The sequence below is a fragment of the Musa acuminata genome, chromosome BXJ2-2 (assembly GCF_036884655.1).
Source record: "Musa acuminata AAA Group cultivar baxijiao chromosome BXJ2-2, Cavendish_Baxijiao_AAA, whole genome shotgun sequence".
In the NCBI taxonomy this organism is placed as follows: Eukaryota; Viridiplantae; Streptophyta; class Magnoliopsida; order Zingiberales; family Musaceae; genus Musa; species Musa acuminata.
The window spans coordinates 14,871,100-14,895,385 of record NC_088339.1 but is presented as its reverse complement, the minus strand read 5'-3'; the positions used below and the strand labels follow the sequence as shown (position 1 = coordinate 14,895,385).

At 37.3% G+C, this 24,286-nt stretch overlaps 1 pseudogene; it reads right to left on the bottom strand.

Annotated features, from left to right (window-relative positions):
- Window positions 1-2,290: 2,290 nt before the first annotated feature.
- LOC135604767 (uncharacterized) overlaps window positions 2,291-24,286 on the bottom strand; it is a 59,334-nt pseudogene continuing 37,338 nt past the window's right edge.

Below are 24,286 nucleotides of genomic sequence, written 5' to 3'. Positions count from 1 at the left end.
TTATCCCTTTCACAATAAATTTTTCATAACTTCCTATAAGGTTTTTCCATCTGCAAGCATCACATAAATGCAGCCATAGTACCTTAACCCTTTATAAATAGAGGTTACCTTGACTTAGACCCTTTAAACATAAGTCAGCATTGATCAGATATAAAGAAGAACTACTTTTGTATACAAACAAATACTAGTAGACCATAACACGCAACATAATTAAATGAAAATCACAATCAAATATGACATCAAGATTTATGTGGAAAATCCCTCCAACATGAAGGGTAAAGACCATGGGGCAAACTAGAGATAATCCACTATAAGAATAATGAATATATAAATCCTTGTCTTTTGTCCAAAACCCTAGCAACAATTACAAGAGAATAACTGGGATACAAGGATTACGTCACTGTGCATAATATTCAAATTCTCCCTCAAGTAATCATAGTAAGAATCTACTATATATCTGATCTAACCTGAGCTGAGAACACTGCCTATATGATCGAGAATAGTTTCTCTACGTTATCCTTGTCTTCTTCCCTTTCCTTTTCTTATTTTTTCTACCCCTTTTTGAATCAAGTTTCTACTGTATTTTTTCTCCTTGTTGCTGTAGTTTTTTTCCACGTTGCTACAATTTTTCTCTTCAAAAAATTGTAACCATCACTCCTCCCTAATTTGAACAAGGGTTAGATGAAAGAGGGGTGGGCTGTGGGATGTTAAAGCCCACTATGGACTGAATCTGTGGGTTACCAGCCCAACAAGCACAATATCAACCTTGATTTATTTATACCAAACATTTGCAAACAATCAGCGTGAAACAGACCAGCAGTATTAGATTAATCTAAGTCCAAAATCTAGCTCGAGGAATTAATTTAGGCTTTTTAGGACATATAACGAGCACAACGGTCGTTGAAAACCAAGAACAATAGCAATAAAATGAAATAAAAAAAAAAGGATTCAAGATCTGTTTTAGAACGATAAAAACAAACCTAATTGAAAGATTTCTACAGTGAGAGGTCAAACGATGTGTTTTAGAAGGCTCCATCATCAGCAGCAACACTAGGAGAGGGACACAAGTAGATGAAGAAAGAACACACCAAATGGAAAAGATCCTTCCACCGTCAATCATGCTATACAGATAGGTCAAAAAGCCCTTCAGAAGCTTAAGTAGATAGGAATCGGATGTCAAAATCATTGATCATAAGCAATAATTTCATAGCTCACATTTTAGGCTGCCACATTTTAATACATGCTAACAGCTATACTTTTAGTTACCCTTTCGAATGCATCTGCAGGGAGCTTTAAAAAAATTAAAGCGAATCGTGTAATGTATCACTTAAGGAAGTAGGAAAGATCACAAACTCCAATTTATTACAAACAAATGTGTGTTTGGCAATCCATATTTATCAACAAAAATTGAACTCTAAAGCTCAATATTTAGCAATGTAAAGCAACTCCAGAACAAAGTACAAAATAAATTGTGAACTACTAACCAAAGTTAAGAATCAGTTCACACAGGTAGAAAAAATGGAGAAAAAAAAGCTATAAAAAAAGGAAAAGGGAATATATATTATCTCCTTCTGGAGCAAGAAACAGTAGTACGAGGGAAAAAAAAAGAATCATGTGGTGTAACAGAATATAGACCAAACCAGCTTCTCCATATTTAGATATGCACCTCCTGGAAGCAGCATAATAAACTCCTAAACAATCATGAAGGCCAAAGATTACCACACATGCCCGCCCTGTAATAGTATGGTTACCAATGTAGGATATGGGGTAACATATGCACATTAAAAGCAGAGCATGCATAGCAACTTGGAAAAGGTTTAGGAGTCTGTGAACTGGTGCAACAATCCCATGGATGGCATTCATAACAGATCTCTAAGTCAAACTAAAGTAAATTCTCCTGATTGGTGGTGGGTAAGATTCATCTGTTTTTACAATTGAAGTGCCTAAAAGAGTGATGATCCCTTTCTCGCAATAATCTTGCATTAACAATTCCCATCCACAAGTTCTATGTGTGATCTGTACAAAATGAATAGAAGTGTGGTAAAATGTTATGAAAAGTTAGTCTCAGTGGTCAAAGCTAAATAGATTAACGATAAGAGTCTAAGACTTTAAATGAATCATAAAAATCAAGCATGTGCTATTGTACAATCATCAATACAATACGAATCTGATAGATCGAAAGTCGGTAGAAAATTATTGGAGTCAACAAAGGCCAGGGAATATACTACTACATCAGTTAAAAAACCTATCTTAGACATTGTCCATTACAGCAGATTTATCAGTGGAATTATCAAAGCATGAGAATGATACCAATAAAGATCTCGTGGACGGTTCCAACCAGTGACCCCGATATATATGGACCATATTTAACGTCGGCAGCAACAGCTGCATAATTAAAAATAAATGTATGGAAACGGTGAAATCCTGATTAAAATGACAGCTCGAAATTGATGAAACCAATCGCCTTCACCAGCTAATCTTACAAAAGATGCTTTCTTGGGCCATTTCTCCAACCACCTTTGTAAAGGAATGACTGGAATTACTAAACGATATCTTACTTTTAGAAAAATAAAGAAGAAACAAAAGCAGAGACTATATTTTGGTAGACATTACGATGAGTAAAGGTTCATATATTAGATATCCGTCGGAATCCATATCTTATTGGATATCCAATAAGCCCTTGAATTATTGGATCCTATGGATGAGATCCAATAAGAGCCAATGAGAGATTATTGGATAGAGATCCACTAATCTAAGAGGCTTGGTTTGTTGGATGGAGATCCAATACCCAATAGGATATGATCTGTTAGGATCAAGAGCGGCACTAAGAGGGGGGGTGAATTAGTGCAGCGGAAAACTTTCACGATTTCAAAAAATTGTTCGTTTCGTTTAAAACTGATTCCGATGAAAATGGTTTCGATTCAATCTGTTTCGGAGAGAAGTTGAACTTGACAGCTTTCGTAAAAGTGCAAGAGAAGATTAAGGAGGTTTGTAGTAAAGTAAATTGCACAAATGAAAAGCAAACCAGAATTTAGAGTGGTTCGGTCAAGGTGATCTAGCTCCACTTTCGGATTCCTCCTCCGACGAGGTCTCCGGCATCCACTAAAGGTCTTTCTTCAATAGGTGAAGACCGAACACCTCTTTATAGCACTTTCTCCTTTTCCCGGGTTTAGGAGAGAACCCTTACAAGTCTCACACCTCTCTTGAATGATCTCAAAATTTAGAAAGGGAGGAGGAGGACTCTAGCACTTGTTTACAACACTTTTACACCCTAATAACTCAAGATTATAATTACACTTCGGTGCCTTTTCATGCTGAAAAAGGTGAGATATTTATAAGCCCCAATGACTTTTAAAAATGGAGTCAAAAAGTATCGCATCCCGTATTTCCAGGGTACTGGTAGTACCACCACCATTATTGGGCGGTACCACCGCTTGACACCTGACACTGATTGATACTACCACTCAGTCTGGGTGGTACCATCGCCTAATAGAGCTCGGAGATTGAGCTCTGGCGGTATCATCGCTTGATAGGGGCGGTACCACCATTGATAGCAATATTTGTCAGCGGTACCACCGCTGGCAGCAATATCTGCCAGTTGTACCATCACCCAATTTGGGTTGTACCACTGCCCAGACCACTTGGGGTATTGCTTTCCAAGCAGTGCCACTTTCCAACCGATGCCACTGCCGGCCAAGAATTCAATATCCTGGTTGGGCTTTGACTTCGGCCTAAACTAGCCCAACTCCGAGCCTAGTTGGCCCCTAACATAGTTGATGGGATTACCTCCCAAATCAACTTTAATTATCGTTCTAACTACGATTAAGGCAAGCATGGTTCGGTATGTCAATTTTTCAATCGGCGATCTTCCGATGAACTTTTCAGTGAGTCTTCCGAAGAGCTTCTGACGAACTCTCGACCAACTCTTGGCTAGTCTTCCAGCATGCTTCCGGCGATCTTCTGATGAGCTTTCGGCAAGTCTTCCAACGTGCTTCCGGTGATCTCACGATGAACTCTCGGTGAGCTCCCGGTATATCATCCGAGTATTTGACTCTGGCCCATCATCTGCTTTATACCTTACTACTATCGTAGTTAATCCTGCATACTTATCTCAACACATGGATTATATCAAATAATTTATCAATTGATTTTATCATCAAAATTCGAGATTCAACAATCTCTCCCTTTTTTATGATGAGAATCAATTGGTGATAGAGTTAATCTTAACTCCCCTTATTTATATGCCATAATTGAGAAAAGATACTCTTAAATTCAATGCATTTGAATTCAAGCATTGAATTGATAATTTAGACTTATTATCATCATGCACATCATGATTTACCAAATCTAAATATGATACCACACATTCATCGATAGAAATGATGTTAAGATATGACATCCATTTTCGGTCAAAATCACAGATATTTTTAGCATCAAAGTAAGCATGATATTAACATAAATTTTCAGCATCAAGGTAAGTATGATATCATACTCATCATTTGAAGAGATAACAGGAAAATCAAAGTATAGAATTGTAATCATCAAAGTAAGTAGCATTTTAAGTTTACAACATCAAGGTAAACAACATAGGATTACAACATCAAAGTAAGCAGAATAAAAGAAGGGGATTTCATCCATTTTTCCCCTTTTGTCATCAGCAAAAAGTCATAATTAATTATTCATGTAGTGGCTAGTCAAAATGTCTAAATAGGGTATTGAGTTGTTGATGAATCTGCTGCAGCTCAGTCAAAATTTGATCTTGGCATTGTTTAAGTCGATTTTAACGTTATTCAAATCGATCCATCCGAGTCCCTATGTCGTCGATAGATGTGGGAGGTGCTTGCTCTACTGGAGGTGATTCCTCAAAGGGACCAGTTGGAGAAGATAGATTATCCCTAAAAATTAGTGTTTCAGGTTCTGGTTCAGGTTGGAGTAGATTAGTCCTTCTAGGCAGTCTAGTTCATATACCATTTCTAAATATACATCTCATTCGTCGAAGTAGATTTCTATTTATTATACTAAATCTGTCTAGTTTTATAACTTCTTCGTCAGGTGGAATGACAATAGCATAGGCATGGAGTAGTCTTGTGATTAAGCCACCATATGGAAGCATCATGTTTTTTTTTTATAGTTCAATCATGTATTGTTGGATTAGGTAACCAAAACAATTGTTATGTCTCTTCATAATCCAATACATGATACCTAGTTCCATTTGGCTTACTTCATCATGATGATATTGTTTTGGGAGAATGATACTTATTAGGATGCGATAAAGTATTTTTGTGATTAAAGATAGTAAATGTTTGCAGCTTTTTGGAAGAATCGTTAAGTTAGGATTGCCAAAAATTGTTCCTAAGGCATCAATGTAAGTAGTCCCAACTATTTCATTATCCCATTGTCCTCTAAAATAACACCCTCTTTCTTTTTTCGGGATTCCTATGATGTTGTAAATTAATCTATTCGTAATGGGTATATGATGTCTTAATAGATAGGTAGATACCCTTTCATCTTCATCTACATGTAAATTGTTGTAAAATAGCCTAACAAGTCTAGGGTAGATAGGTTCACTAATTTGAAGGATTGGGAGAATGTCTAGATTAGCAAACTATTGAATAGGTTTCAAATCACTTAGTTCATCTAAATCAACATATTTACTCTTATGAATATGTCTAGACTCTATTGATGGAAATTTTAGGGCATGTTGATTAGAATCGAAAAGTAGGGAGTCATAATTTTCATCTAATCTCCTCTTCCCTTTGTCCCTAGAGGATCTTCTAGAAGCCATGAGACTTAACACATAAATGATGAAAGAACTACACATAAGAGGCAAGATCTATTAATAAATTGAGAGAAGAGGTTTGAGAATTACCCTTGCAGTAATCTTCTTGAAAGATTGAGATTGATCCTTGAATTTGAAGAAGAGGAGGGTTTCTTTGAGTTTCTAGAGGAGGATCAAGGAGAATGAGGGGTGAAAAGGTGTTTAGAGGTGTTTGGAGGAATGTAGGAGGGCTTGGGGTCGGTTCTATCGTCGGCCCGAAGTGCCTTTTTATAGGGCAGAGGTTGTGGGCGATGGCACCGCTAGCTAGGTGGTGCTACTGCCTACCACCCGTGATAACTGGCGGTGCTACCGCTAGCTGGGCGGTGCCACCGCCTACAAGCAGTGAGCACTGCTCACATTGGTGTGTGGTGCTATCACAGGTGATTTCAATTTTGCAAGATTTTTATTATTGTGAAGCACACAACCTTATTTACTTCATCATGTAAAATTCGAATCATAAGAGGAGAAGATTCGTATTGAAGATTGTACATTCATGATTCATCATATAAAATGTATACCATATCAAACATTGTATAGAAGTCGTAAAAAAAAATGCATATTGTAATTTTATGATTCACCATATAAAATTTGTACGCAAGCATCGTAACAACTCATATGGAAAAATGCATATAGCTCATTATGCATACTATAAGATCATGATTCAGGTGAGTGATCAAGAAAGTCTAAAAATGAAAATTTAACAAATTCATGAGTTTGAATAGTTTAAAGTGTTTAGTTTAAACTCTAATATTACATCATGATTATTAATAAGATCTCATATAAAGTGATGTCTAATGTCAATGTGTTTAGTTTTAGAGTGTTGAATAGGATTTTTAGCTAAGCATATTGCACTAGTGTTATCATACTTTATAGGTATGTTTTTTAGGTCAATTCCATAATCCTTTAAAGTGTTTTTCATCCATATAACTTGAGCATAGCATGCACCTATAGTTATGTACTCAGCTTCGGTTGTAGATAATATAACCGAGTTTTGTTTCTTGAAAAACTAAGAAAGGAGTGTGTGTCCTAAAAATTGACATGTTCTAGATGTGCTTTTTCTATCTAAACTACATCCAGCAAAATCTACATCAGCATAACCAAGCAATTCAAAGTTCTTAGATTTAAGATACCATAATCCTAATTTAGGAGTTCCATTTAGGTATCTAAATATCCTTTTAATAGCTTTTAAATGAGATTGTTTAGAGTTATATTGAAATCTAGCACAAAGTCCTATGCTAAACATTATGTCTGGTCTAGTTGTGATGAGGTAAAGCAAACTACTATTAGGACTCTAGCTAGGAGAGTCCTAATTGAGAGGGGCATTCATGTAAAAGTAACCTAAGCCGACCCCTATTAAAGAGGTGAAGAGGCCGGATAGGGTTTGGAGGTTATTTCTTAGAGAAAAATTAGGAATTGTAAAGGAATATGAGTCTTGAGTAGGAGTCCTATTAGGAGTCTTAAGTAGGAGTCCTATTAGGAGTTAGGGTTTAGAAACCCTATAAATAGTCATGTATTCATCCTCTTTTGATAAGCAATAGATGAATCTTTTCTGTAGCCTTTGAGCAGCAATTTGGAGGAAGGAACCCCTGTAGAGTTCCAAGGAGGTCGATCCCCTAAAGAGATCAATCCCAAGCTTAGAATCTGCAAGAGTTCTAACAACTACCTATCATACCCCTATAAGCTTTTTTATCCAAGCTTTCTCTACTTTCGTCAATGTCTAACTTAATAGAGGTACTCATAGGAGTGTTGATAGCTTTTGAACTATCCATGTTAAATCTTTTTAGCAAGTCTAAAGCATATTTTGTTTGATTAAGAAAAATATCATTGCTAAGTTGTTTAATTTGTAAGCCTAAAAAGAATGTTAATTCCCCCATTAGGCTCATTTCAAATTCTAGACTCATAATTTTGGCAAATGATTCATATAAGGATTCATTTATAAAGCCAAAAATAATATCATCAACATAAATTTGAACAATAAGAAAATTATTTTTAAAATTTTTAAAAAATAATGTAGTATCAACCTTGCCTTTAGAGAAATTATTATGAATTATAAATGAGCTAAGTCTCTCATACCAAGCGGGGCTTGTTTCAATCCATAGAGAGTTTTAGTCAATTCAAACACATGATTAGAAAAATTATCATTCTCAAATTTGGGAGGTTGTTCAACATAAACTTATTCGGAGATAAAGCCATTCAAAAAAGTACTTTTAATATCTATTTGAAACAACTTAAAATTATTACTACTAACATAGGCAAGGAGCATCCTTATGGCTTCTAATTGTGCCACAGGAGCGAAGGTTTCTTCATAATCGATACCTTCTTCTTGGTTGAAACCTTTGGCCAGTAATCTAGTCTTGTTTCGAACCATGATACCAAATTCATCTTGATTGTTTCTAAAGACCTATTTAGTACCAATAATAAATGATCATTTGGTTTAGGAATAAGCTTCCACACTTTATTTCTCTCAAATTGATTCAATTCTTCTTGCATTGCGATGACCCATGAATCATCTTTCATGGCTTCGTCAATGCATTTAGATTCAATTTGGGAGAGAAAAGCAGTGTTGGCACAAAAATTCTTAAGAGAAGAACGAGTTTGAACCCCTTTCGATGTGTCTCCTATAATTAGCTCCTTAGGATGAGCATCTACATACTTCCATTCCTTCAGCAAAGAAGGTTTAGAAGAAGATGCTGTTAGGATCGGGGTCAGCACTAAGAGGGGGGGTGAATTAGTGTAGCGGATAAAAATCGTCGATTTCGAAAAATCTTTCATACGATAAAACCTGAACTCAGAAACGCTTAACTTGAAACATGTATTCATAAATTTATTGAAGGTAGTAAGCTATTAAAGAGATTTGCAGTAAAGATAAATTGCTCAAAGTAAAATGTAAACTAGATTTTAGTGTGGTTCGGTGAACTTGACCTATATCCACTTCGTCAATTCCTCCTCCATCGAGGCCACCGGCATCCACTATTGATCTTCCTTTAATAGGCGAAGATCAACCTCCTTTTTACAGCCCTTTTCTCCTTTTCTCAGGTTTAGGAGTCAACCTTTAAAAGCACTCACTCTTCTCTTACAGAATTCTAACACTTAGACTAGAGGAGGTTTCTCACAAGAGATTTCTACAGCGTTTTTCTACTTTTAAACTTTCTGTTCTCGTATGTTATAACCAGGGATGAGAGAGGTACATATTGGCTTCAAGTTGATTCAAACTTGGAGCCTAAACCTTTCCCATCCTAGGTTCCCTAGGCACCGACGGTACCACCACCAAGTGTCAGTCTGACACTGACACTGTCCTAGGCGGTACCACCGCCCAAGTCTGGCGGTACCACTACCTGGGGGGTAGTGCTGGGTGGTACCACCACCCAGAATGGCGGTACCACCGCTTGGCACCCTGCCAGGGGTGGTACAACTGCCTAAACTAGCGGTACCACCGCCTAACATAGTCTTGAAAACTGTGCCACGACGGTGAGACTTCTTGGGGCACTGTTTGGGCCTCTTATTGGGCCCAACACAGTCCTTAGATAGGCTTAGCTGGCCCCTAATTGGGTTGGCTTAAATCCAAACCCAATTACATGCTAACTACGAAATCTAAGACATAATATAAGCTAAACAAGTCCGTAAGTCTATTCTTCCGACGAGCTTCCGGCGATCTTCTAGCGAAGTTCCGACGATCTCTCGGTAATGCTCCGGCGGACTCTTGGCAAGCTTCTGGACTTTGCAACGATCTTCTTGGTGAGTTCCGATGAGCTTCTCTGGCAAGCTTCGAGACTTCTCGGCTCGTTTCGCTAAAACTTCCGATGAATGTCCGGACTTCCGACGAACTCTCGAACTCCCAACTCCGGGACTTCATTTTGCTTTATGTCTTACTATCATAGTTAATCCTGCAATGTAAAAACATACTTTGATCTAGACAATTAATACTAAGCATTAATCAAGTTTTCCGACATGTCATTGGTCCCTCGACGCTTCGTCCGATTCTTCGGCGCATCATCCTTTCTTGCGGCCTATTGCCCAATCAGTCAGTTGACTTCATAACTCCGATATCCTTAGCGCAATATCCGCTCCTCTTGGCCCGATGCCCGAATCCATGGCCCGAAGCCTTCTATCGATACGTCGACGATTCCTCCGGCACGACGTCCAATCTTCTAACATGTTTTCCTCCGGCACAACATGATTTTTCCTGCTTTAATTGTCTCATCCTGTTCGAAGCATCCTACGTCACTCAAAACGTATATTAAAACATAAACATTTATCAATTGGTTTCATCATCAAAATACGAGATTCCACAATCTCCCTCTTTTTTATGATGACAACCAATTGATGACGAAGTTATCCTTAACGCCCGGAGTTTAAACAAACTCCCCCTATTAATATGCCATATTGATAGAAACTCTTGGATTAAAAAATCTAAGCAATATGTCATGATCAAATCATGCATAACATCAACATACTTCTCCCCCTTTGTCATCAATAAAAAGGAGAAGTACCACTATCAAGTGTTTAAACATACAAGTTTAAATCGTTGCATGAAAAAGCATAATATCATCATGCAATTTGTAGTTAGAAAATTTAGCAAGTGTTACATCATGCTTAGAACATTCAAGCTATCAAGTTGTAGATATGCAAGATAGTACAAAATTCAAGCTAGCAAATTTAAAGATGTGCAAGTTGGCATATTTGCTTTTCTTTGCGATGTACAAGATAGCATTTCTTTATAATGTTCAAGATAGAAAGTTCTACATCATGCTAGCTAGTAAATTAGAGATGTTCAAAAAAGCAACTTTTGCTTCTTGAAATATGTAAGTTGCAAGCTAGTAAATTTTTGCTTCCTTTGCAATATTTGAGCTAGCAATTTTGCTTCCGTTGCAAAGTGCAAGTTAGTATGTTTTGCATTTTGAGATAGCCAAGATAGCATTTTTGCTATGCAAATTTATAGTATGTAAGCTATCAAATTTTACACAAAAAAGTTAGCAAAATTTTACATCTTTCGATATGTGCAAGATGGACTATTTTGCCTCTTTTTGAAATGTGTAACTTGGCAAACATTGCTTCTCTTGAGATTTGTAAGATAGCACTTTTTGCTTCCTTTTTGAAATCATAACCATAACCAAAAGTCATTCCAGTTATCCACATACAAGGTGATAAGGTAACAAAAGAGTTGAAAACAATGCAATTGAACTAAAAAGTAACAGGCCGAGAACGGGTGTGCTGAATGATGCCATCTCCTTGTTCAAAATGGTTACAACCACCTGAAAACAGCATAGAATCCAAGAAGAATAAGAAATAATGGGCTTCAGTTGGAAGCCTACATTGCTACGACAGACAAAGAAAAATTGTTTTGTAGTAAGCATATTACAAATGCAGCCACAAGTACGTTGCATACATCTCCATGAGAATTCCAATCATCAAATTCACATAGAAAATACTGAAGACTTGCATCCCTTAGTAAACTCAACTATGATAAATAACATATTTACCAGAACAAAAACATTATACTTCTCTAATTAACTATCAAGTTTTGGAGACAAGAATGAATGAGACATGAAACAAACTGCTAGCTTACATCAACATGATACTCACTACACGCATATTTTAATCAACAATATACATATGTGAAAAAGAATCAATATGGCTTATTGGATTTGGCTGCTAGGACAAAGGTAACGAAGAATTTCCATAATTACCACTAAGCTAATCCCTTCCTCGATATTATGCTCGCAGGGAATCACCAGTTAAATATAAATGCAACTAGATCTAGAGTCAAAAACCCTATCTTCATATTGATCGAAATCAAAATAAGTCCAAATAAACTTGCTTGATTTCCATGTTCTAGCTTAAAAAGCATTTTAGCATTTGCAACAACAGAGGCATAACCTGGATTTTGGTTATTCTAAGAAAATTGGTTGTAGAGAATATGGAAAATTCATGACCCAGATCTCTTGCTTAAACTTGGTATTGTTAAGAATAAAAATGAAGCAGAGAAAAATGTATGTGTTTGATATGGTACTCTCTATTTATACACAAGGAGAGAGAATTTTCCTCAACAAAGCAACGATATTTCCTTATATAGTTGGGAAAATCTCGGCAGCTATCATAGGAAATCTTAGCTGCTATCATGCCCCGTAAGATGATGCTCTTATCATGGATGTCGATCTTTGACCGATATGATGAAAATAGTTTATGGACAAGAGACTTCGTGAGTGAGTCTGCTAGTTGATCAGCCGTATGTACGTGAGAAACATGTAGTTGATATTTGACAACTTGTTCTCGCACGAAGTGAAAGTCGATGGCTATGTGCTTCATACGTGAGTAGAATACTGGATTGACACATAGGTAAGTGGAATACTGAATATGGAAAATTCAGAATATGACCCATATCTCTTGCTTCAACTTGGTATCTAATATGATATAAAGAAATTACTATTTTTGTATATGAACAAATACTAGTAGGCCATAACATGCAGCAAAATTAAATGAAAATCATAATCAAATATGATACTAAGATTTATATAGAAAACCCCTCCAATGTGAAGGATAAAAACCACGGGACAAACCAGAGATAATCTACTATAAGAATAATGAATATATAAATCTCAGAGTCTTTTGCCCAAAACCTAAGCAATAATCTTAAGAGAAAAATTGGGATATAAGGATTACGTCACTATGCACAATATCCAAATTCTCCCCAGTAATCACAGCAATAATATACTGTAAATCTGATCTAACCTTATATGAGAACGCTGTAGAATAATCTTTCTGAGTTATCCTTATCTTCCTCCCTTTCCTTCTCTTATTTTTCTATAATTTTCTCTTCCTTTTTTAATCAAGTTGCTACTATAGTTTTTGTTAAGATCAAGAGCGACACTAAGAGGGGGGGGGGAGGTGAATTAGTTGTTAGGAACAAGAGCACTAAGAGGGGGGGGGGGGGGGGGGGTGAATTAGTGCAGCGGAAAACTTTCTGCGATTAAAATCGAAAGCTGCGTTCGAACGATAAAAACAACTTCTGTATGAAAGTTGATACTAAGCAAGGTTAAAGTCAAACTATGCAGGCAGTTTGCAGCTATGATGAAAACCAGAATATCGGCGCAAAGTGAAATCCGGCGTTCGTATGAAGAAACTGATTTACGTCTAAATGCTGATTCGTAAATCACTTGATTAGATAAGACGCAGTTTAAGCAGGAGTATAAAGGCAGTGTGCAGTTATGGTAAAGCTCAAAACGTAAACGCAATCTGCAATATGATGATCATACGAAAAAGCAGATTTACGTCTAAACGCAGATTTACGTCTAAACGTAGATTTACGTCTAAACGCAGATTTACGTCTGAACCTTGAAACTCGTTCGTAAAATCGCAGAGGGCAATAAGCTATTGAGAAGTTTGCAGTGAAGGTAAAATGCTCAAAGGAAATGCAAACCGAGATTTAGAGTGGTTCGGTCAATCTTGACCTACTCCACTTTTGGCTACCTCCACCGACGAGGTCACCGACGTCAACTAGAGGCCTTCCTTCAATAGGCGAAGGCCAACCACCCTCTTACAGATTCACTCCTTTTGACGGGCTTAGGAGACAACCCTTACAGAAGTTTTCTCTCCTCTCTTTACAACTCAAACTTTGAAGAACAGAAAGAGGAGAACTAGCAGTTTTGAGCTCTAAGAACCACAGAAAGACAGCAAGATTTCGAGTGTGTGTTCTGTGCTTTCAGTGCTGAATGGGTGGGGTATTTATAGGCCCCAACCCAGTTCAAATTTGGAGCTCAAATCTGTCAATTCCCGGAATTCCGGGATCAGGCGGTTGCACCTCCTGACTGGAGCGGTTGCACCGCCTGGCAGAGCTCGAAGACTGAGCCTCTGGGCGGTGCCACCTCTGTTAGGGGCGGTTGCACCTCTCTGCCAGAGCTCGAAGACCGAGCTCAGGCGGTTGCACCGCCTGACTAGGGAGGTTGCACTGCCTGGCATAGCTCGAAACTTGAGCTCTGGCGGTGCTACCTCTTGACAGAAGAGGTTGCACCGCCCAGTCTCGCTCGGAGACTGAGCCCGGGGCGGTGCCACCTCTTGGCTAGGGCGGTTGCACCGCCCAGTCTCGCTGGGAGACATAGCCTGGGCGGTGCTACCTCCTGGCTTGGGCTGTTGCACCTCCCACAGCAATCAGGGTCCGAATGGGTTAATCCATTCGGCCCAATTTGATTTTTTCAAGGGCCCAATTGCCCCAAGATTAAGCTAATGGGATCACCTCCCATTTCTAACTTAATCAATGTGCTAACTACGATTATTTCCTAAGACATATTCTACAGCTTGCTCCGGTGCGTCAATCGCTTCTTCCGGCGAGTTTCCGGCGAACTTCCGTCGATCATCCGACGAACCCTATGTGATCCTCCTGCGGACTTCCGGCAAACTCCTGGACTTGCGATGATCCACTTGGCAAGTTCCGACGAGCTCCTTTGGCAAGCTTCTGGACTTCTCGGATTTGTTCCCGCAGAACCTTCGACGACTGTCCGAACTTCCGTCGAGCTCTTGAACTCCCAACGTGATCATTGTCATGACTCCGGCGCAACTCCTGCTGCATGTCTTTCTTCCATCGTAGTTAATCCTGCACACTCAAAACAAAAACTTCGATCGAGACAATTAATCCTAAGCAATTAACCAAGTTGTCCGGCATGTCATTGGTCCCTGGACGCTTCGTCCGATTCTTCGGCACATCATCCTTTCCTGCAGCCTATTGCTCAATCGGCCTGTTGACTCCGCAACTCCGATATCCTTGGCACAATACCTGCTCTTCTTGGCCCGATGCCCGAGTCCACGACCCGAAGCCTTCTGTCGATACGTCGACCGATCCACCGGCCCGACGTCCAATTTTCTGACATGTTCCTCCGGCACAACATGATTTTCCTGCTTTAATTGTCTCATCCAGATCGAAGCATCCTGCGTCACTCAAAACGCAGATTAAATCATAAACATATGTCAAGTAGTTTCATCATCAAAATACGAGATTCAACAATCTCCCCCTTTTTGATGATGACAACCACTTGATGACGGAGTTAAACTTAACTCCCAGAGTTTAAACAAACTCCCCCTATCAATATGCCATATTGATAGAATCTTGAATTCAAACTGAATTCAAGTCATTGCAATATTCATCATGAATAGTTGCAACACGTCATCATGAACTTATGCATAAACTTATGCATAACATGTCATGTCATCAACATACTTCTCCCCCTTTGTCATCAACAAAAAGGAGAAGTACCACAATCAAGTGTTTGTGATATTGGTTCAACTCATTGCATGAAAAATATAATATCTATTGTTATCATCATGCAAGTTTGCTATCATCAAATGGTAAGATATCAACATGTAAAATTACGATTCAAGTTCTTGATATCTTAATATGATATGACATTCATAGCACCTATTCATATGAATGCTGCTTTTGATATCATAATATGACATTTATAACATCTATTCATATTCTTCAAATATGGCACTCATAGTATCAATTTATATATTTCTCCCCCTACAACAAGGAGAACGATATAAGCAAATTTTAAATATAAGTGCGATGCCATAAGTTGGTTCATGTCATTTTCCAACAGTGAGTGATAGGATACCAATTATGCAAACATCTCGAGGAAAACATGACATGGAGATAGCTTTTATTGCTTCTTCCTTTTTATTTGTTATCTTTTTACATGAAGGAGGAAAGCCATATGTGAAGTTCAAATTGATAAGATATTAAAGCACACTTCATTTTTGCAAGGATTAAGATATGTAAGTGAGTCAAATCCTTGTATGTAAAAATATCTTCCTTTTATAAGAAGGAATCATCAAATATGTTTCTCGAAAAATATTTTTCACATGATAAGTGCATTTGCTAGATGATTCCATATGTCAAAAATCAATGATGTGAATTAAACTTGATATGACATATGCTTGTTAAGTTCAGAAGAGGATAATGTATCAAGAAAATCCAATTGTTAGGATCAAGAAAATCCGAAAATGAAATTTGACACTTTCATACATTCGGACAGGGTTTTACTAGAGATATTCAATTACAATCATGAAGGTAAAACATGCTTATTATCATGGAAATTTTTGTATTCAAGGACATAATTTCCAACATGTAATCATGGCGAGTAATTGTGTAAAATCATTATGGCAATCAAGTGATTTGATCATTGAATCAAAAAAGTCCGAAAAATAATTTTAACACGTTTAATCATTCGGACATATTTTTGCCTTAGTTTTTCAAATATAATCATGAAGATAAGGCATGCTCATCATCATGGTAGTATGATAGCAAGTTTACCATATACAAGCTAGCAAAAAAATTTCTACATTTTAAGGCCCGCAAGCTAGCAATTTTGAGATGTTCAAGAAAGCAACTCTTGCTTCTTGAAATATAAGTTTTGCTAGATGTGCAAGTTAACTTTTTGCTTCTTGAGATAGGCAAGATAGCATTCCTTGGTGATGTTCAATATAGCTAAGTTCTACATCATGCAAGCTAGTGAATTTTATAACATTTTAGAACATGCATAATCATCAAGGCATCATAAATTTTAATGATGTGCAAAATTACAAATTTTGCATGATTGCATTTGTGTGTCTTGAGATTTGCAAGATAGCACTTCTTGGTGATGTTCAAGATAGCAATTTCTTCTCTTTTGAGAAGTGCAATTTTTGCTTTCTTCTTGAATTGTGCAAGCTAGCTATCTCCCCTTTTATCATTGTCAAAAAGAAGGGAAAAACCCTTTACATCAATTTTTAAATCATGACAAAGGTTAGTATCAATCTCATTTGTGCATCATTATATTTTCAAATTAAAACATGCACATTTTCAAAACATATAAACTCATTATTATATGCATGATTCCAAATCATCATTCATATTATTTCAATCGTTGTTTCACTCATCAGTATAGCTTATCATGCATAATATGTAAAACCATCTAACATGATATAAACATTTATTTATTTAATTTTTTTTAAGCATTCATGAGACACATCATACATTATCATAATAAAAAGCATATGCATCATTCCAAATCATAAATATTTCAAATCATCATGGTATTATTTTGTCACATTGCATCCTACCATGCATGATCGAAACTTCTCATTTGCATACATCAAAATAAATTCATGAATATCTCATGCATTCATATCATCACTTGAGGAATATTGAAAAGAAATAATTGGGTGATGAGATAAATATTTCATGAATACAAAGAATTGCATAAAAATCATATCATGAATACAAGGAATACAAGTCACAATCATTCAAGACAAAAATCATCATTCATTTTCAATTCATTCAATTTGATAAATCAAGATCATGATTTTGATAAAACTCATTTCAAATTTAAATCATCAAAATCATTTTTATGGCTCACAAAATTTATAACATAAATAGATTTATGATTTCATTGATAATATACCCCTTTTTAAGTGTTTCATTTTAAGTGGTCAATTTCATGTTAGCATGCCTTTTCATTTATGAAAACATGCATCAATTTTTTTATTTTTTTTTTGAAGCCACTGTTATTATCATTAAAATCGATAATCCATAAATATCAAGAATCATCATACATAATTTCAAAAATATATACTCATTAATCATAACTTCAAATTAAACATGATTTCATATACTCAAAATCGAGAAATAACAATGGAAATCAACATGATACACATTATTACTTCTCAACCACATATAGAATGATTTCATAAGGTATTTTTAATCAAAATCATTTTGTTTATCATAAACATGTAATTTTCATGATTATTTTCAAAATTACTAGAATAATAAGCATGATTCCTAATTTTTATATTTTCATTATAAAATTATTAAACAAGCAATTTAAAAGAAAAATACATTATGAAAAGCATTATGTAATTTCAAAGTAAATTAAAGGCATTTTGATTACCTCAGCGTCGAAAGGCGTAAAGGCGTAGTTTGCCACCTCGCCTTTGTTGATTTTCTCCTCGTCTTCGGAGGAGCTTGATTCATCCCAATTTTTGTTCTTCTTCTTGCGTTCAAAGCAAGTAGTTCCGTTCTTTTTACTTTTTAATTTTTGTTTCATTTGTAGTTTAAGTTCACCATCACTTGAGCTTATGCTCGAGTGGTCTTCAAATGTTCTATGTCCCAAATCCTTCCTGTTCTTTGGAAGGTGGTTCTCAAGTTCTTCACGTGCATTGCACGTCATTTCATATGTGATCAATGAACTAATTAGTTCTTCAAGTGGAAAAATATTTAAATCTTTTATTTCTTGTAAAGCCGTTACTTTTGAATCCCACTTCTTAGAAAGAGAACGCAAAATCTTGTTCACAAGTTCAGAATTCGAAAAACATTTGCCAAGAGCTCTTAAACCATTGACGACATCCGTAAAACGGGTGTACATGTCACCAATGGTTTCGCTTGGCTTCATTTGAAAAAGCTCGAAATCATGCAGTAAAATATTAACTTTCGAGTCTTTGACTCTACTAGTTCCCTCGTGCATGATTTCAAGAGTGCGCCAAATATCGAAAGCCGTTTCGCATAAAGAAACCCGATTGAACTCGTTTTTGTCCAAAGCGCAAAATAAGGCATTCATAGCCTTTGCGTTTAAAGAAAAATGCTTCTTCTCCAAATCCGACCATTCGATCATTGGAAGAGAAGACTTCGAAAAACCGTTTTCGACAAGATTCCAAAGTTCAACATCCATAGAAATAAGAAAGATACTCATTCGGGTCTTCCAATAGGTGTAGTCCAATCCGTTAAACAACGGTGGACGAAAAACCGAAAAGCCCTCTTGAAAGCCATGAAGAGCCATTTCTCTCGGGTGTAAGTCCGAAATGAGAAATACCGGGCTCTGATACCAATTGTTAGGATCAAGAGCACTAAGAGGGGGGGGGGGTGAATTAGTGCAGCGGAAAACTTTCTGCGATTAAAATCGAAAGCTGCGTTCGAACGATAAAAACAACTTCTGTATGAAAGTTGATACTAAGCAAGGTTAAAGTCAAACTATGCAGGCAGTTTGCAGCTATGATGAAAACCAGAATATCGGCGCAAAGTGAAATCCGGCGTTCGTATGAAGAAACTGATTTACGTCTAAATGCTGATTCGTAAATCACTTGATTAGATAAGACGCAGTTTAAGCAGGAGTATAAAGGCAGTGTGCAGTTATGGTAAAGCTCAAAACGTAAACGCAATCTGCAATATGATGATCATATGAAAAAGCAGATTTACGTCTAAACGCAGATTTACGTCTAAACGTAGATTTATGTCTAACCGCAGATTTACGTCTGAACCTTGAAACTCGTTCGTAAAATCGCAGAGGGCAGTAAGCTATTGAGAAGTTTGCAGTGAAGGTAAAATGCTCAAAGGAAATGCAAACAAAGATTTAGAGTGGTTCGGTCAATCTTGACCTACTCCACTTTTGGCTTCCTCCACCGACGAGGTCACCGACGTCAACTAGAGGCCTTCCTTCAATAGGCGAAGGCCAACCACCCTCTTACAGATTCACTCCTTTTGACGGGCTTAGGAGACAACCCTTACAGAAGTTTTCTCTCCTCTCTTTACAACTCAAACTTTGAAGAACAGAAAGAGGAGAATTAGCAGTTTTGAGCTCTAAGAACCATAGAAAGACAGCAAGATTTCGAGTGTGTGTTCTGTGCTTTCAGTGCTGAATGGGTGGGGTATTTATAGGCCCCAACCCAGTTCAAATTTGGAGCTCAAATCTGTCAATTCACGGAATTCAGGGATCAGGCGGTTGCACCTCCTGACTGGAGCGGTTGCACCGCCTAGCAGAGCTCGAAGACTGAGCCTCTGGGCGGTGCCACCTCTGTCTGGGGCGATTGCACCTCTCTGCCAGAGCTCGAAGACCGAGCTCAGGCGGTTGCACCGCCTGACTGGGGAGGTTGCACCGCCTGGCAGAGCTCGAAACTTGAGCTCTGGCGGTGCTACCTCTTGACATAAGAGGTTGCACCGCCCAATCTTGCTCGGAGACTGAGCCCGGGGCGGTGCCACCTCTTGGCTGGGGCGGTTGCACCGCCCAGTCTTGCTGGGAGACATAGCCTGGGCGGTGCTACCTCCTGGCTTGGGCGGTTGCACCTCCTACAGCAATTAGGGTCCGATTGGGTTAATCCATTCGGCCCAATTTGATTCTTTCAGGGGCCCAATTGCCCCAAGATTAAGCTAATGGGATCACCTCCCATTTCTAACTTAATCAATGTGCTAACTACGATTATTTCCTAAGACATATTCTGCAGCTTGCTCCGGTGCGTCAATCGCTTCTTCCGGCGAGTTTCCGGCGAACTTCCGTCGATCATCCGACGAACCCTCGGTGATCCTCCTGTGGACTTCCAACAAACTCCTGGACTTGCGACAATCCACTTGGCAAGTTCCGATGAGCTCCTTTGGCAAGCTTCTGGACTTCTCGGATTTGTTCCCGCAGAACCTCCGACGACTGTTCGAACTTCCGTCGAGCTCTTGAACTCCCAACGTGATCATTGTCATGACTCCGGCGTAACTCCTGCTGCATGTCTTTCTTCCATCGTAGTTAATCCTGCACACTCAAAACAAAAACTTCGATCGAGTCAATTAATCCTAAGCAATTAACGAAGTTGTCCGGCATGTCATTGGTCCCTCGACGCTTCGTCCGATTCTTCAGCGCATCGTCCTTTCCTGCAGCCTATTGCCCAATCGGCCTGTTGACTCCGCAACTCCGATATCCTTGGCACAATACCCGCTCTTCTTGGCCCGATGCCCGAGTCCACGACCCGAAGCCTTCTGTCGATACGTCGACCGATCCACCAGCCCGACGTCCAATCTTCTGACATGTTCCTCCAGCACAACATGATTTTCCTGCTTTAATTGTCTCATCCAGATCGAAGCATCCTGCGTCACTCAAAACGCAGATTAAATCATAAACATATATCAAGTAGTTTCATCAACAAAATACGAGATTCAACATTAGTACAATGGATAAAATCACGTCGGCTCGAAATTTCTTCGTTTCAATTAAACTGATTCCGATGAAAACTATTTCGTAAAGATAAATTTAACTTGAAAGCATATGGAAGACTATATTGAGAAGGTAAAACAAGTAAGGTATTTTGCAATATAAGTAAAGAGCTTAAAGTAAATGCAAATCAAGTTTTATAGTGGTTTGGTCGTTGTGACCTACATTCACTCCATCGATTCCCCTTCCGTCGAGGCTATTGGCATCCACTAACGATCTTTCTTTAATAGGCGAAGATAAACTATCCTTACAACTTGATTCTCCTTTTACAGGTTTAGGATAGAAACTTTACAACCCCCTTCACTCCTCTCTTAAATAAGTCTAACACTTTGAGCTTTTAGATGAGTTCTCACAAGTTTACAATAGCGTTTATCTTTTTTTTTCTCTAATCTTGTTTTAGTTAATCAGAGATGAGAGGGGTATTTATAGGCTTCAAATGGATTTAAACTTGGAGCATAAAAAGGTCTCATCTCAGGTTTCCCGAATCCTGGTGGTACCACCGCCTGTGTTGGGCAGTACCACCGCCTACAGCACTGACATTGGGCAACACCACCGCCTAGTCTAGCGGTACCATTACTTATAAGACTGTGTCTAGATGGTACCATTGCTTAGATTGGCTATACCACCGCCTGATAGTCTTGGAGATTGAGTCTGGATGGTACCACTACCCAGACCGACGGTACCATCACCTGACACGGTCTCAGAGACTGTGCCACAATGGTTCCACCTATTGGGTTACTGTTTGGGCCTTTCACTTGGACCAACACAGCCTATACTTGAGCCCAACTGTCCCCTAATTGGGTTGGCCTAATTCTAATCTAATTATATACTAACTATGAATTTTAAGGCATACACGAAGCAAATCCGGTCCGGTTAGTCTTGGTTTCTTCCGGTGAGCTTCCAGCGTACTTCCAATGATCTCTCGGTAATGTTCCAGCGGACTCCCGGCAAGCTCCTAGACTTCACGACGATCTTCTTGGCGAGTTCCGACGAGCTTCTTTAGCTAGCTCTTAGACTTCTCGGTCAATTCTGGCAGAACTTTCGACAAACGTCCGGACTTCCGATGAACTCTCGAACTCCCAATGAAATCTCATTCTTGACTCTAGGACTTAGTTAGTCCTGCATAAATAAAATCTACTTCAATCTAGACAATTATTATAAAGCTTGAATCATGTTGTATGATATGTCATTGGTTCATCGATGCTTCATCCGATTCTTTAGCGCATCATCCTCTCTTATGGCCTATTGTCTAATCAGCCAGTTGACATCCACAACTCCGATTTCTTTGGCACAATTTTCGCTCTTCTTGGCTCGATGCCTGAACCTATGGCCCAAAGCCTTCTGCCAATACATCAACCGATCATTTGGCTCGACGTCCAATTTTCTGACATGTTCTACTTTGGCCTAACATGATTCTTCCTGCTTTTAATTGTATTTCCTTGATCGAAGCTTCCTACATCACTCAAAATGTAGATCAAATTATAAACACTATTAATGGGTTTCATCATCAAAATTCGAGATTCAACAATCTCCCCATTTTTTATGATGACAACCAATTGATGACGGAGTTAACCTTAACTCCCCCTATCAATATGCCATTTTGAAAGAAGCAACATGTTATGATAAAATTATGCATAACATCATCATACTTCTCCCCCTTTGTCATCAACAAAAAGGAGAAGTACAATTATCAAGTGTTTGAGATATAAGCTTTACAACATTTTAGAACATGCAAGCTAGCAATAATTTTGAGTTTTTCAGGTTTGTAAATTTTGCTAGATGTGCAAGTTAACATGTTTTGCTTCTTGAGATAAACAAGATAGCACTTTTTGCTTCTCTTTTGATATAAGAAAATTAGCAAGTTTTGGTCTCTTTGCGGTGTGCAAGCTAACAAGTTTTGGCTTCTTCCATATATCGTCATGCAAGATTTTATCTCCCCCTTTGTTATTGTCAAAAAGAAGGAAAGAATATAATTTTATAATTTTTTTCCCTTTATATTAATTTTCACATCATGACAAAGATAAAAAATAAATTTGCATTATAAACATAATCTTAAGTTTTATCATAGCATATATATATATATTTATTCTCTTTTGCAATGTGCAAGCTAACAATTTCCTTTTTCTTTTACAACAATGATTCAATCATATCATATCATGCGATATACAAATCATAAATATTTCAAATCATGATGGTATCAAAATGTCAAATTATATTACATCCTACCATGCATGTTACAAATAAATCAATCATCACTATGGGCATATCATACATGATACTAAGACATTAAATTTTTTAAGCATTTATCACTTCATGCATTAAATCAACAATTTGATCATGATACCAAACATTCATCATTTATTTTTTCATGCATGATACTAAAGCATTCATGATACCAAACATTAAAACAACATTTTTAAGCATTTATCACTTGATGATTTTTGGTACCAAACATTCATAATTTATTTTCTCATTAGTAAATCACAAAAAGAAACATAGGAGAAAAAGATTTCAATTCATGCATAAGAAAAACTCAAGTTATCAAGATCATGATTAAAAAAAATCTCAAGTTAAAAATAAATCATGAATCATAAAAAAAATCTCCTCTTAAACAATATGAGAACACATAATAAGATATCTTGATTCATAAAGGATTTCAAGTTATAATTCAAAAGAATAATCATGATTCATTTGGATGAATGTTCTCTTAAGAGAGTGAATCTTACGAGAATCAAAAAAAATATTTCATATAAGATACATCTCAAGTCACAAATATCGATAAATGATTCAATTGGATATATCATCTCATTATTAAAATGAATCATACGAAAAGAAATCCAAAATCATCATTAAAATCACTTTTCGGACAACTAAATGAAAGCAACATAGATAGGTTCCTATAAGATGAAAAGATATCTCATTTTATTTTAGTTCCAAATTTTTGATTGATTTCACGCAAGCATGCCTTTGTCTTTTATACCAAATCCATGCATCATTCATTAAAACTGAAAACCAAAGACAAAAATCATCGAGCCTTTCATACAAAAACCATGCATTATCATCGAAAAACAATATAGAAATCATCAAGATATTCATTATTGCTTCTTTAAAACATACATAGAATTAATCTTTCTAGGTTACAAGCATTAGATTTATATCTAACATTTTGTTGTATTTTCATAAAACATACAATTATCATTATCAATTTTAAAATTACTAGAAAAAGAAGCATGATATTTTTTTTATATTTTTTGACTAACTAATTTAAAAACAACTCATGAAAAGTATCATGTTATTTCAAAATAAACTAAGGGGGTTTTGGTTATCTCGTCGTCGAAAGCCGTTAAGGCGTAGTTTGCCACCTCGCCTTTGTTGGTTTGTTTTTCATCTTCAGATGAACTTGATTCATCCCAAGCCACCATGAGTGTTTTATTCTTCTTTTGTAGCTTCTTCTTTTTAGGTTCATTTTTGTTCC